General features: G+C 27.7%; 1 long non-coding RNA gene across 1 annotated transcript; it reads right to left on the bottom strand.

Moving 5' to 3' along the window:
- Positions 1 to 75: 75 nt before the first annotated feature.
- Positions 76 to 1,108, bottom strand: LOC111033815. Its single transcript, XR_002604470.1, has 4 exons — positions 919 to 1,108; positions 689 to 861; positions 388 to 621; positions 76 to 325 (listed from the first exon to the last, which is right to left on the bottom strand). It is a non-coding gene; the product is annotated as an uncharacterized LOC111033815 (long non-coding RNA).
- Between the last annotated feature and the right edge of the window lie 15,994 nt (positions 1,109 to 17,102).

Raw genomic sequence — 17,102 nt, 5'->3', positions numbered from 1 at the left:
GTTGTTCAACCTCATTTGATCATTTTTTTTTTTTATACTCGTAATAACACTAAAATAAACAATCATGTGTTTTAATGTTATTAATTTATGTTCAATATATAACATTTTTAATCCTTTTGAATTAGGTATACAAGTTCAATGGACATTGCATTTTTATTGGATGTATTCCAGATTCATTTACTGCTATATGATCTTTGAAGAGCAATATAAATTCCATTAAGCCTTATTTACCCAATAAATTTCTATATAAGACATGTCTATGAAAGCAGTAAGTATTCTCTAACAATATTCTCAGTGGTAAATGCTGAACAAAAGAAATTAAAACCTAAAACAAATGTATGTTAGACATTTTTTTTAACATGTGCATTGAACCCAAGTATAACTAACTTTTGTACTTTGTAACATTTTTAGAATTATCAATTTCAAGTGTTCTCCCAATATACTCCATTTTATTTCTCTTAACAATTTACTATCTTTTGCATTATCCATATGATGCACTAGTTTTTAATATAGTGGTAAATTTCTTTGATGATTTAACCTCTTTGCTGACATACTTTCCACATTCTTGGTCCAAATTCTTCTTTTGTATATACACAATATACACAATATACATTTTATGACCTATTATACATTTAAATATATAAATAATTTAACTATGGAAGTATAGACAATATAGCTAATAAATTACTTAGGTCCTTCGATACCAGATAAATTGTATCCATTATTTTTTTGTGACTTAAACCATGACATTTTTTTTTTGTTTTATTATAGGTTCAACTGTCTCAAGACGATTTCTCTACCATTTTCCAAATGCTCTTCGAGCGCCACTTCCATAACCCAAAGATTCTTCAGTTATATATACTAGATCAAATCCACAATTAATATTATACATTTGTTAATTATACTAAACAAAATTACCTAGTCTGTGAAGAATTTTAGCAGCACCGTTACAAAATTTAAAGAACATCAATGATTTGAATCCATCCGTACAGATAATTCCAATAGCTGCATAAGCATCCGTTGACAACTGTCGATATTGATCATTTTGAAATTCTGCACATACAGCCAGAAGATACATTAAATACTCATAATTTTCGAGTTTCTTTTCCCGTTTTATCTTAATTTAAACAACAACATTTAAAACCAATCAAAATTAAATTAATAATAACCATAAAAGACATCAAACCTTTAAAATTATTGGTATAATAGAATTAATTTCTTCAGTTTTATTTTTTTAAATTATTTTTCCAATCAATTGTGTACCAGTAAATTCATAACGATCTTTTTCATTTTTCCGGAGTGTTGTTTGGTGAATTGGATTTACATAAATTGAATTTTTATTTCCCAAGTATATAAATCAATACAATTTAATTTTAATTAATGAATAACTCATCTTGGTAAATAAGGTACTGCAAAACATACAATGTATCATATAGCACATCAAATATTAATGTACACCTATGATATTTTATCATACTATTCTTAAAAATAAATCAAATATTATAATCTTAATAAATTATGATTAACTGGTAAAACTGTTTGAATAATTCTGGTGTAGTTGGAATTCAGAGAGTCTGCTGGTGCATATAACTTTGAAAGTTCAAGTCTGAATATCGGTTGCCTGGGTCTCTATTATATAGGCTGTTGTAACTTGCCCGCCTTTAGAACTCAAATTTAATTAGAGGTTAAATTAAGATATACAAATTGATGTTACACTGGAGTATTTTTATTAATAACAAACGTCCAGTTCTGATCTTTGATCAAGTACATACTCTTGTCGTCTCTGGTCTCAGACTCCCTGGATATGTCTATGACTTTCATATTTAAGGTAACCTGAGTCATCTTGTTATGATAACATCTGTACAATCAGATGTATTCTATTCCTAGACGTCGTCTTTAATTTAAGCTTACGATTTCCTATACTATTGTTATTACTCAAAGTCGACGGATGTCAGTGACTACATATATGTAAATAACGTGTATGATGTATCATTCTTATATACATACTAAATAATCCATGAAATGCCATCTTCCCAAGCTCGTACATGGTTGTATTGTGGTATCCTGTGTAGCTCTGTCATCGATATTAAGGTGCTCAGTTTCTAACATAATAACAGTAAATTTTAATAAAATAGCAATTACAATATTGTCTCCCACTGATCAATAGATAACTGCTTTTGATGAAATTGTCATACAACCGTAGTCTTAAAGGGGTTCCTTTTCACCTACCTATCGTTTATGATTAGTCTTTTCTATTCGTACGTACCTACTTCGCAACGCAATTTCCGTTGTCCTAGTCTCAGAACTACCATCAACTATTTTGTTGTTGGCCTAACCTTGTCTTTCACCGAGGCTATTGACACTTATCGTCTTTACATAGCATATTTCGACAACGCTTTCCTATCCTATCGCAAGTATTATATTATGTTTATGGTCAGTACATAGCACTGTTAACTGTTATCGTAATGAAATACGTTTCTCAAATGACTCCAGCAAAGCTTGTAGCTAAATGTACACTAGAAAATCTATATCGAAAAATAACAATAATTGCTGTATCATGGCCGAATGCAGCTTTTTGAGCTTAATCCCAATAACAATATCAGTAGTAAACAATAAACTGTTATTTTCATTACTATTTTAAATAGTATTTTTCGAGTAACGATAAGTCTATAACAGTTTCAGAAATCGATAACAATTTGCAATCACAGACCACAGTGTCATATACTCTCTCGCACTATTTACGTACACGGCCGTGCACTAGTTTTCGAATTTAAAAATCGTTTTATAACAGTTTATGGAATGAATATAATCATGGCTAATAAATACGTATTTAGCCATGGAATATATAAACGCGGCTTAATCTTTTAAATATTTGTTATCACTTATCAGTTTTTGTTTCATTGTTTGTTTCTTGATAACTGATTTATCATTCATATTTTATTATTTAGATATATTATTTGAGTTGCTCTTAATTTATTAGCCAAGTAATGAAGTTTTCCATAACATTTTCTATTGTTTTCATAACATCGTCAAAGGTCATATAATAATGTTCCTTCTAATAAACCCATGTCACACAAGACAATACAATGGTTAAGACAGGAAGTCAAAGATATGCTACCAATTTTTCATGAAGAAAACATCTCTGCCTTAGATTTCAAACGGTTCAGGAATGGACAAGTGATAACCGATAAATAAAATTATCTTAAGCTAAATTTGATGGTAACCTTACTTTTTCATATAGATATTGGAATTTGTCCGAATGGAAACGAAGAGGAAAGGTGACAAACACGTTTATAAATACAAGGAAAACTACAATACAAAGAGTGGAAGTGATCACAAAGAATGTGATTGGGATGAAGAATTAGAGAAGTTAGGTACTTAAAATATGATCATCAGTAAAACCATTAGTCAACTATGACATTGATTCAATTGAGCCAGGTAAAACTGAATAACTACACTCTATTAAGTATGTTATAATATAATATATTATAGGTCCCTCCTATCAACCAATTTGTTCATAAAAACAATTGTTTAATATTATCATATAATGACTCTATCATATAGAAATTTAATTAGGTACAGCATCTCATAAATGAACATTATTATTTATTTTTAATAAATATTTAACAAAGATTGTTGCAATTTATTGCATATTTTTTGTTTATTAGGTTTAATGTTAAGTAAGCTACATATCCATTTATATCAAAACAAAAAGTTTTTCTTGCATTTTCAATAATTTTCCATTATTTTATAGAACATATTCTTTTATTTAGTACTAAATCTGTAAATAGAGATACCTACCTTCCTGGAAGATTTACTTAAACATTTTTTAAGAATGCATGCTGCATATTCAGCATTTTTGAGCTTTAAAATATAATACTCTAAGTGCCGAAATACAATTTTTCATTAGTGTTATTTGATTTGATTTTAATTAACCTCTGCATTTACAACTCTACTTTAAAAATTATTCAGTGAAAATATACCTATTTGTTACATTTAATAGCACAATTATACTTAAACATTTACTTCATTCATCCCTTTACTTCGATCATTAAGCCCTGTACTTATGACATACTGATAAAACTATTTTATTATTTTATTTATTGTTTATTTTTCAAAAGATGAAGTTCAAGAGGAGGTATGTGGCTTGAGCATACTTGAGCTAACACGTTAAAGCTGGAAGTAAAAATATTATTGAACTTCACAGAAATGCCTACAAAGTAAATTGCTTAAAATGTGATTATACGATTGAACAACATTAATTTCAAAAAGATTTGTCAAACTTAAACCCTGACATTTCTAGTGACAAGCCAGATATCAACCTTACTCCAGTAAGCAAGTATAAATAATGTATTAAAATTTAGAATTCATTAATTGGAGTGCAGGTTTATTGTTTTACTATTTATTCAACAGGTGGAAATTGGCAGATTCAGAATTTTTATATGCACAAGATGTAAAGGACATTTATTAATTCAACAAGTGTAATTCGGAGACAGTATTTCAAAATCATGCCTTCAGAGAGTGAATGATGTATCCAAACATATGATTGTTTTCTTTATAGTAATTTTATTAGAAAATATACATTTAAATAAAATTTCAAAATTAACGTTTTATAATAATTATTAGTTAATAGTATTAGCGTATACAAATTGTAACTGAACAAGTAGGAGTATATAGAATATCAAATGCGCAATTTCCGAGCCATAGTTATACACTTATTGCTATTGTTTATTGGTTCATTAAGTTTAGTTAGCTGTGAATATTGAGTTCCAATGTCATAAGAACTTTTAATTTGTCTTTAAAAGTAAATCAATTTGTTGAACAAGATCCTTTATTTTCTGTGGTATGTAATATGTGCAAAAACACAAGTGTCTAGGGACAGAGAACCGAATGGAATCAAAATGGCCGATTTTTATCATTAATACAATTTGATAACAGACTTCATCAATTACTCGTTAGATCATATTTTAATTATATTGTATGGATAAAATAATATGTGATTTTACCAGTTTGACTCAGTGTAATATAATATAATATAAATGGATGAGAATCATTAAGCAGTATTGTTTTTGAATATTAATGATTTTTCTCTGTTCTACTCGGTATTTCTAATACTTTTTTTTTAATTTCCTCGTTTTCTTGGTTGAGTATAAACTGCGTTGTGGTGAGATTTTTTTTATTGGTGATATCTAAGAAGTTTTTCTTTGAATTTTTCCTTATTGCTGTTAATGTTTATATTGTTGGTAAAAGAGTGTTTTCAATACATTTAATTCTTCAACAGAAGATATTTAATTTAACATTTTAGTGAACGACTCTTAAAGTTTCCCTTTTTCCAATTCCAATGTTTGTAATGGCCGAGTTATTTAATTGAGATAAAATATTGGAAGTTTCGTTGTCACGTTCATCATTTAGTTCCTGAATGAATAATTCATCGTCTGTGTTAGTCACATTATTCAGCTCCTTATTCAAGGTTAAGATATGTGTTGCCGTTTCATTATTTTCTTCATTTTTTATTTAAAGTTGAAATTGGCAAATTAAGTGGATATGTTCCCACATATTTTACTTTATTGCACTATCTTTAAAAGAGCATGTATTACAGTGAATACAAAAAAGACACTCTGGTTATTGTACTTGGCAACTACAGGAAATTTTAAGTTTGTTCACTGTGTAGATCTCTATATTTTTTGGACACAATGCCCCAATCTACTTCTGTTGCTTTCATAACCATTTCATGTGTCATTTCTAGGCTGTATTTGTGCCTTTTATGCACTTCTTTAAATTTCGATGTGATTTTTCTTTTATGAATCACAATTAATTTATCTGTATAACGATTGCGAATAAACTTTAATAAAGTATAATAAAAGACTTATAAAGACACTTCACCTTTTTTCCCCTGTAAGTTAATAAGTTAAATTTAATATTTGATGCATTCATTCTATGTATATTAGTGTTAACTCACTATACCCATGATTGAATGCAATTTCCATAGTGGCTTACAAAATAATTAGTAAATTTGCAAGTTTGTGCAGGTCCCCCGTACAACAATAATTACTATACGTTATTCATATTATATTTTTCATCATGATATTATCTAATCTGCTCTGGTGTTTATACCTTAACCTCTTAAATATGAATTATATGAATGGTAGATAGTTTTAATTGTGGACTGTTATTATTTATTAGCTAAATAATTTATATTACACTTAACTATTAAATAATTAGCTTATATTACTATGCAGGTACCTTACGGTGTATATGTAAGTGATGTAACTAAGCTCTCCATTTACTTGACAATTCACTTCTTTTAATAAAAATTATAAAAATAGCACAGGTAGATTTAGTGACAAAAATAATTATAGTAGGTGTGGTAATATACATCACGTTTTTTACAGAATATAATATTTTTTTTTTTTATTAGAGTTTCTGAGTGTAAACCATTATAATTCGACAATAACAGGATATTATATTTAAATCTTACATCTTTATTTTTATAATCTTAATATGTCCAAAATTAAAACTTTGGACTTTTACACATTCACATGGTTATCTAGTGACATGCATTGCATTACCATAGTGGTTACATCATAAATCTTATTAAATTATTAATATAAATAATAAAATATTATACAATCAAAGGTCACATAATTAATATCCACACTGAGTGGGCTATTGACTACTCGCTTCAATTTTTTTTTTTACTTCATATACCTACATGATTATTATAATTTATAAACACCGTTAAAGTGCAATAAAAATTATGAAAAAAAAATAGGTAATAATGCGTAAAATAATATTTAGTCTTTGCGCACGAATATTGGGACTACCCTGTGAACCACTACTCACTAGTTTGTATTGTGTTGACACTTGATGATTAATTTAATCATTGATCACAATTGTGTACGACAAACAAATAGCATACTACGAAAAGAACATCAGATATCGAAATATGGTAGGAACGTGCTCATCTGACTTGTATAGCAACGGGCGCCACACATGCACGCCTGAAATAATCTGAATAGGCAACTCTAGTGGCACGCCACTCGGAACAAAATATCTTAAAACGACAAATGACACGGCGTTGAAGATGACGACGACCATGTTATTATTGCATTATAATTGTATAAGGAATAAGAAGTAGGCTCAACACGATTTGTGTTTCGTCTTAGTTCACTCGTGTGCATCGTCTTGTGTTTTTGTGCAATTTTAAGTATACCTACCAACCTCAATGCTCGATATTTTCGTTGAAGTGGAACAAAGTATTTCTCGATTTTAAATTTTAAATGTATAAAGGTAGCTAATAAAATTTTATATCGAATGAAAATGCATTCGACAAGGAGAAATCAGGGGGAAGGGTTTACCCCCCTCCCCCCCCGCCCCCCCCTGAAATATCAGGAACAAAACAAAAAAATTAAAAAAAAATTATTAGTTGCTTAAAAGTTTCCCGTGGTTTGTAAATTGGCGTACCTAGGTATACAATAAAATGATCATTTACTGTATGATAATACAGTTTCGCAGTGAATACTGAATATATTATAAAATAACTAATCGACACAGACGACGAGTATCTACGGACATATTAATATTATGGCCTACGGAAAATTCGCAACCACAAGTATTATCTAGATTCTAGATAATTCTAGGAATTGTATTGTTTAATCTAAACTAAACCACACCGCCACCGAGTGCACGACATATTATCTCGCTGTACTCCTCACTAAAGTTTTGATTGACGCATTGTTATTTGTTATGTCTATGACATAACATCAAAGTATTTAACTCAAATACTGGATTGATGCTATCAAACTTATACAGATACTTGGAGGTGACTTGATATAACGGCCGGAGTACAGAGACGTTTAGATATTGCTTTATAATATTGTAAACTGTCATTAATTAATATATATGTATATTGTATATATACTATAAGCACCTAAATTAAATACTGAATAGTATGATATTTATGAATATTTTAAATTTGTTCAACCCTCTCTTTTTTTTCTGCTTTAACCCCTGGCATTCAACAATTGAAATAATTAAACTATTTTTCTGCTCTGTCTACATTAAAACTTGTTTAACTCACTAGTTCATTGCATTACACAATGCATTTTTAAAATTTAATCATAAAAATAAAATAAAAATCATAAAATAAAAAAGTCAAGAACAATAATGATTTAATAAATTGTTATTTTATTTTTTACATAGGTAATACCTGGAGAGTTACAGTTGTCCGAAGACTTGGATACATTTCTAAATAAAAATGGTTTTCAGCAATCAATATGTTTTTGAATCGAAAAAAAACGTCGTTCAACATCGACGATAACATAGGGCATGTGGGTATATGTATACTTAAAATTATACTCTGTCACTACTTGAAAAGTTTTCTACCTTCTGGTATATGTGCTGATGCTTTTAAGAATATTATTTTTATATTTGCGATTAGTTAATCGACTTTTAGAGGAAAAGAGTGACTTTTTCTGATGTCCTACGTGGTCTATGAGAGAGGCAAGTTATGTCAATCATTTTGGAGTAAAATGCTTTTATATATTTTGCTGCTTTTACTGTATAGGTGCAGCATCCGTAATGAAAAGTAGTACATCATTGTGTTGCATTATAACATTGGACCATAAAGAAAATAATTTATTAATCCAACATTTTTTAAAACTTTTATTGATGCTTTTTCGTATATAGAAGTACTACCAACATTATATATTTTTTCTGTCTTACATATGAAATTAATATTATGTGTGTATTATTTGTGTTGGTTCTTTTTATGTTGCAGCTTACCATGTCAATATATGATTGTGCATTTTCATTTTGACTTACATTGTGTAGATACCATATTCCACGTAATATGATAATGTCTATAAAAAACTGTTCCAAATAATGTATATCTAAACATTTTTCGAAAAAAAAGAATTAAATAATATTTTATTTAAAAATAACTATGTAACCTGATATATTGTCAATTTTCAGGCTATACCCACAGGTTAGTTATAAATTACTAATTTTATTCAGTAATAAAATCGTGTGCTATAAATAAATGATTTCCAAAAATAACTCTTGTTAATGTTTTAGAAACATTTTTTTACGATTTTTAACATTTTTTTTTGATTTAGTATACGTCTTGTGAAATTTACTGTTCATATAAATATACAACAATGTATAACTTTTGATGACTGCGGTAATTTCTTTAACTATTGCTGTCGCCTGTCTACTATCAGTAGCCTCGAATTGGTTTGACAGTTGAAATTATGCTAGTAAAACGTCATTTAAATTGTCTTATAACTGTTATAAATTCTTACCATTGTTAATTTTGTACAAGAGCAATACAATCTATAAATCGACCAAGAGCATAAAGACTTTTAATATCTTCTCCAAAAAGTATAATTATAAAAACATCCCCAAAAAGCAAAAAAAGTCTTAACATTTTGCATAAAAATAATGAACTGCAAATAAAACAAAAAATCGTTTCAGTAATAAAATTGTCCTAATGGGAAAGAGTATGGATAAATTACAGGAAAAATTAAAATATAACTTCATATAATAATGAGCAAAAAATTAATGATATAAACTATCCAGAATATCAAAAAACAATTATAAAAGAAATATTTGGAGCATGAAAGGTAATAATTTCAATCAATCTAAGTAGATACTAAAATTAATTATATGTTAGTTTAATTTAAATTAGGTAAGCAATTCTAAAGGCAGAAGATATTTAGATGATTGGATAATGCTGTGCATTTTGCTGCACATATAAGATCACTACTAAGTGTCTATAATTTTTTTAATGAAAATAATATATTTCTAGTACTAAGTATAAGCTATATAAGGTGATATCTGGGATCAATAAAATAAATGACTTGTTATAATTTTGATTCAAATTTGTTTGACTTGCCAAAAAATATTTGAAGTATGAACTCAAATTTCAAAAACATGGCGTTCATCTAGTTGATGTGATATCGGTGGGAGAAGCAATCACTGTTTTAAAAGCTTGACATATAAGCTTTACATACTTTGTATGTAGATACAAGACGTGTATAGATCATGAAGGAGACTTCATTTAATGAAAGATACACCATTAAGTTGTCCATGCTCAAAACACGGTGAACAGATAATACTATAATTACACAAGGCTGGGCATTAACGAGTTAAAAAGTTAAAGTTAAGTTACTAAGTGTTAACTAAGTTTTATAACGAGTTTCTTATTTTATTTAGAAGTAACTTATAAAGCACCTAATGAGTAAAATGTTTTCCATGTCATAACTTATGAGTTAGTGAATTTTGTCGTCTCATTAAGTTTTTTTTTCCTAAAATCTAAGGTTTGAAATATATATTTTTCAGTATTTTGTAAAAATTAATTTCGTACAAAATAATATAATAATAATCGGAATTATCAAATATTGTTTATAAACACAATAAGTAATAAATAATAATTTGAAATAATGGTTGTAAATGATCATATTGTGCGTATATTCCCAGATTATATTGTAAACAAAAAAGTTGTAGGGGTAATGCGTCATTGAGAAAAGAAAAATATAACTATTTACACAGTATCCTATACGGGTTATACGGGTTTGTACCATTTTTTTGAAATTGCAGTCTGACTTTAGGAAACATGTTCAAGTTCAATTTACTACCGATTTTAGTCATGCAAACAAAAATATATATAATTTTCACAATGTTTTGACCAGTTCGTAAAAGTTGCATCCGATGCTGGTTGCCCGACAGTGACTCTTGGAAACACATACTAATGCTCATTTACTACTTAAACATAGATACCTATAGCCCAAATGTGCATGTCATATGAATTGCCTAAATATTACTCATTAAAACATAGCAGGCTCTAGCCCTCTTAAATTGTGAGATAAATATTGAACGAATTCTAAGACGAACAAAATGGCGCATTTTTACCAAAATATTAATGACGGTCATGACATTAGATCACCAATAAAATATTTTAAACTTGAATTCCGATATTATGTATTTTAAAATAATATGTTCATTATTTTTAATTTATCATTACAATTGCCTATATGAAATCCCTTAAAAAGAGTGTTTGGTGTACGTATAAAGTATTGAAAATGAATGATAAACATTAAAAACGCACTGTTAACAACATATATTGTTATATTGTATATAATAAATAAGACACCTAAAGGAAATCAAAATTATTCAAACGGGTATGCATGTGAGATAAAACAATAATAGCTGCGTACCTATTTACATTTCGTGTGTGTCACAAGTCACAACTACGTTTACCTTTTCTGTGGTTGAATGTGGTAGCTGAAGTTTATGTACATGCCGAAATGTCGCGAGCACACATTATTTATGAACTATAACTTGGTTTGTCTTGCCGATATAAACTATTAAAGTATAAAAAAGGTACTTTTATGATTATATGTGCTCAAACACTCAAAAAATGCAGTAGTATGTAGAATACAATTTCGTATAATGTGAGATAATGAATAACACATGTTTGAAAAAAAAATGTAACACCTTGTGTATAAAGTAACAAAAATAAAAACGTATGGAGCGTACAAACTCATTACATTCACAGCCCTGTTAAGACGTGATACTTAAAAAATGTAATCAAATATAATTTATAATTATTATTAAAAACATTAATTGGGTACTGTGTAGAACGTACATATTACAACTTGTATACGCAATAAGCATATAATTATATCAAATTTCCAGATCTTATGCATTTCTCGTAACATATACGCACACGAAATATATTCAATACAGATAAACAAAATTCAATTATATAAAGTTTAGGACTGTTTTTTGGTGTAAAAAAATAAAATTCAAAATGTGTGATGTACCTAATTCACAAATTCTTCGATTGCATAGTTTAGGAAACAAACCAGTCGGGTCAGTATATGTAAATATATATTAAAAACCAGGAGAAGTCACTCTGATCTGATCTATAGAAGGTTTTGAGTGCACATCTCATCATAGAGTAGGTCACTGTAATGGATGTGTTGAATTTGAATTCTATCTTTAATAATTGCATACGAAAAACGATTCCGAGTGGAGACTGACCGTCAAGTACCACTAGGTAAGTATATTTTGTTATATATTTATGTTGCTATTACAGTCGAGTCTCGATAACTCGAACCCCGAGAGAAATACAAATAAATTATATTTATGTATTTTTAGAGTTATTTACCCCCAGCACAATTTAAAATCACTCTAAGGGAAAAGATACAAATTCGAATTATCGAGAGTCCACTGTACAATTATATTTCTTTTAAAATAATTATTTTAGAAAAACAGTAGGTTGAATTAAATGTTTTAAACAATTATACATTTATTTTATTATAATTTAGTTTAATATTTTAATACTTTTATTTATTTAGTATGTTATTAACTTAAAAGACAATACCGAGAAGATAAAAAATAGGTAGGTGGCATAAATAGCTTTGAATCAGTCAAAATATTTTGAAAATTGCACTGAACTCCTAAATAAAATAACAATGTATATCAAGTGGCTATAAAAGTTTCAACTCCCAGGAATATTTTTGAGTAACAACATTTTTGGTTTGAATAACCAATTATTTAGAAATTCACTTATTCAAATATCTAGAAAAAAATTGTAGCTATTATATATTTTTTAATAATTTCAGAATGCTGAAAAGTAAGATGAAAATGAAATGTTAGTTGATTTATACATTATAAATTATATTTATTGAATTTAGTATAAACAAAAACAATGAGAACCCATGTACAGCAGTTTCATTCGCGAATGACAATGTGATAAATACAGGTATTTTTAGTTCCCGAGAGTATAGCAACTTGGGTTGGTACTTAACCTATTGTACACATTTTATATTAGACAAAATACTTAGATACTTCAGTTTGATAGTTGTTTCTAAAATTAAATTGGATCTTGTTAGTTTGTGTGAGGTTGAAATAGAAAATTCCCAGTATTTTACAAAATAATCGGAAAAAAGAAAAAAAGAAAACAAGTATAGAAAAAACTAGCATTTTTACCGGTTTCTGACGAAGTAAATTTTGTTTATTTTTTTTGTTTAAATATTTATTATTTAACTAGTCATGATATAATTCTCAAAATATTGTGTCTCTTTTCTGCTTCTATTTGAAAAAGGTTATTTTTTTCGATTTATGTAAGATACTGTTTTTGTTTGCTAGTAAAAACCTTGAAAATTTAATTCAAGGTTACTCTTAAGTTTTTCTCATAGTAAATAAAAAATATCAAAAATACAACTATCGTTTTTTTTAAATACATTTAAAGTTAAATTTTTTATAAAGTTCACATCAAAATCACGAACATTTACAAATTATTTTGTTGTATAAAATGCACATAATGTTTTAATTTTATCACATATTATGAAACTTTGATACCAGATTTCTCTCAGTATGAAGTAGATAACAACTATGATATAGAGTCTGTGTTAAGTAAAGTGTAGTTACCTAGTGAATAGGTCACTGTAATAGTGTAATGAATTTGTTAAATTTGAATTCAATGATATTTCATTACATATAAAAGACGATTCTAAGTGACCTATACATTACTTTGTGTATTTTATCACTGTGTGTGATGTGTCCCCTGGAGCAGTGGCCAGCCGGTGGTAAATTATAGTTTACCTTAACTTTTTTTTAAATATCCCTCTTTAAGCGGGAATCTAACATTTTTTATTTTCTTATTAAACTTATTTTAAACAAAACCATACATACATACTATTGCCCCTTCACTGCAGATGTACCTACCTATGTTAAAAACTTTTCAACTTTTCAACTTTTTATCGCAGTTTTTTTACATTTTAAATCTATTTTATTGTGCTATGAACTGAGCACTAACATACAGTTTTAAATCAGGAATGTACAAATCATTTTTATTAAATTTAATTTTTTGATAAAAATTTGTCAAAAATTAGCAGTGTTTTTAAAAGGAAATCGCGTATAACGCCGTATTTACTACAGTTTTTTTTTTTTATTTTATTTTTCTATACAATAAACTTTAAACATTTTGCTTTAATAAATGTTACTTCTTTGTGAGTATTGGTCCATGCCTCGTCTAAGCTCGTAGTCCAGTAATATTGTCCACTGACAAAAATATTACGAACACGAAAATCGTTTCGCGATTCGCATTATATTACTCGGAATTTATGGAAGATAACATAAGCAATACCCAATGTCATTGAATGTTAAATGTAAATAGCAAAAATTATTGTGACTTTAGGGTATATATATATATTTTAAATTTACTATGAATAAATGTATGTAGAATTTCGTATCAAATTCTCAAACATTTGGTGATCAAATTAAAAATGTTATGCTTTTTTCTAATACTTTTCGATTATGTTGTAAATTGATTGTGTTTTTAAAAATTCTTTAGATACATAACGCGTTTTATACTATTTTTTGTTACGTAACAACAAAAATTATTTTACTTCCTGTTATATATTGTATGATTATGCCTACGCTTTAAATATCTTATGTAATATTAGTGTTTAACTTCTATCACAGCATAAACAGAAAACTTAGAAAACTCTTTTATTTCATATTGACTTGTGTAAAGGCGATAAGTTTTATTGTTCGTTATGAAATCTGCAAAACTGGATAACTCTGTAACAAGCATATGTGACTTTAAAACCATAAAACATTTTCGAATTTAATCTTCTGTGTTTTACGAAGTTGTTAAAATACATAATGTGTAAAGTATAACTGTTATTTGTATACCATAGTGTTGGATGGCGCGAAGGATGTTGTGTTTTTAATTATTCTTAGATCCCACTTTAATACAAATTCAAATTTAACACATAATATGATTGAAATTGAACTGCACACAGTGGCCTACTAAACTCACTTATCAGGTGAACTTCACACATATACTATATACCAAAGTGACCTTCCCGATTTTTTACCATATTAGTTACATGTTTAAATACTTTAAAACATTGTACTGAATGTACTGGACCTGGAGTGTAGTATCTCAAAATAACAAATAATAATAATAATAACTATACTAAATTTATATTGAATTTTAAAGTTAATTTATTCATAAGTCGTGAGCTTAAACAAAAAGTAGTGCTGTCTAGATGACTAGATAGCACTGGATGGCTTCTTCTCTCACATTATTTTTTTAAATTCGTGTTTTGGTCTTCTTCTTGTAGCACATATTATTATTGTGCTCTGAGACATAGATTGTATATTTCCAATAAATATATGTATATAAAATAAAAAATAAATCATGAATTTATTGGCATAATATAATAATTGTCTAGAAGCTTTATTTTCTTTTAAAAATATTATAAAGTTTCAAGTGTGCTACTGAATTAAATTATGCCCAAAACAGCCTTTATTATATTATCAATTAAAATTATAGTTTATATTTGTTATATATATGATAATATTATATTATTGTTATCAACTTTGTCGTCAATACGCCGACTTACCATAGAACAGCGTGAATTATTTTGTATTACAAATGGGCAGTAGCATAATATTCATGTAAATATTCTAGAATAATTGATTGTGTAGTGTGTACAGTAAGTAATAATACAGGCGTTACGAAAAATTACTACGAATAATATTTTTTGGACTATCTCAAAATAAAAACAATTGTCATCATGTTAAAATGTAAATGTCTATAAAAAAAAATTGATTAGTTTCAGAGCAAAAAAATAGTTTGAAAATTGAAGTATTAATCATTTATGTCGAAATTTGAACATCAAATGCTTGCCTATAAATTAAATAATTCCTACATATTGTATTGTTCAATATTTTTACACTGCTTTAAGAACAACTTACTGATGTGGGGATCTTGCGTTAAATTTTTAAGTTTTTTGAACCGGCAAACGATTAGAATATTTCAAATTCTCATTAATATAGCTTAAAATTGGTCTAAATTATATTTTGAAAGTCTCATTGGTAAATTGAAAATGATAATTTAAGTAATAGTGGAATGTTTCAATTTTCTTCTATTCATGTTTTTTAAAATTAAATCAAAATATCAGAAATCGTTATTTTACGTGTGAATATTTAATGTCGTCAACATTTTAACTTCAGACGCTCATAAAAAATAATTGCGCATTCACACCTAACTATAACTTTTTCTTATAATTTTTGCAAAGGAAACTTTTCAAGATCTAGGTATGAACATAAAAAATTCAATACATTTTTAACTACAAAATAATTTTGAAATGTTCATAATTTTATAAAAGCTTGAACTTTGACTGCTTAAAAAAATTGTTTCCGTGTATTTTTGATATTTTTATTTTCTATAAGAAAAACTTACGAAGAAAATGCTTGTATTAGATCGTTGAGGTTTTTTACTCACAAATAAAAATGTACTAATACCATAAAAAATAACTGCTAGAAAAAGTGTCTCTAGACACAAAAATCATAAAAAAAACAATACATTCATGACTCGTATCGAAAAACGTTGAGTGTTTGTAAGTGTCAAATAATACTTTTTTTTTTAAGTATTGGTTTTTGAATATTTGAAAAAAGTGTATTTTTTAAGACTTAACGTAAAAGTGTATAAAATATGTGATGTACTTGTATATAATTATCGAATCGTACACTAATAATCGTGGCTTTCTATTTATTTATCACCATTTGAAATGTTTTTTTTTCTCGTTGCAATTTTTTAAGTTTATTATTATCATATAGGTATATTACTTTTTAATGGTGACCTAATTTACAACTTCTAAATTAATGATTTTCGAAAAAATTCCAACTTACACATACGGAGAACTGAAAAGCAATCATGTAAAAACATTAAATAATTACTAATACATAACTAAAAAGATCGTGTTCAGTTAGTGAACCGATACGACAGTCTAGGGGCCCAGTTATGATTAATGTCACCGATCTTCAAAATTTAAAATCTGTTCAGTAATAATCGATTATATACGTTCGATGTCCGTTCATAAAAACACGTATTTTTGCGTATTAGAATCGAATAAAAACAATATACAAGTCATGCCGTTTGAGCTCTACAGGAGAGTAAAAAGGAACCATATATAACAAAATATCACTTTATTCACCATTCTGAAAACCGGAAAACTCAAGGAATTTCATGAATATTATGTATAATACGCGACCGCATACACCGCGGGTTGCACGTCTTC

This window comes from Myzus persicae, unplaced genomic scaffold (assembly GCF_001856785.1).
Source record: "Myzus persicae strain clone G006 unplaced genomic scaffold, MPER_G0061.0, whole genome shotgun sequence".
NCBI classification, from domain to species: domain Eukaryota; kingdom Metazoa; phylum Arthropoda; class Insecta; order Hemiptera; family Aphididae; genus Myzus; species Myzus persicae.
This window is presented reverse-complemented; position numbering and strand designations above follow the sequence as displayed.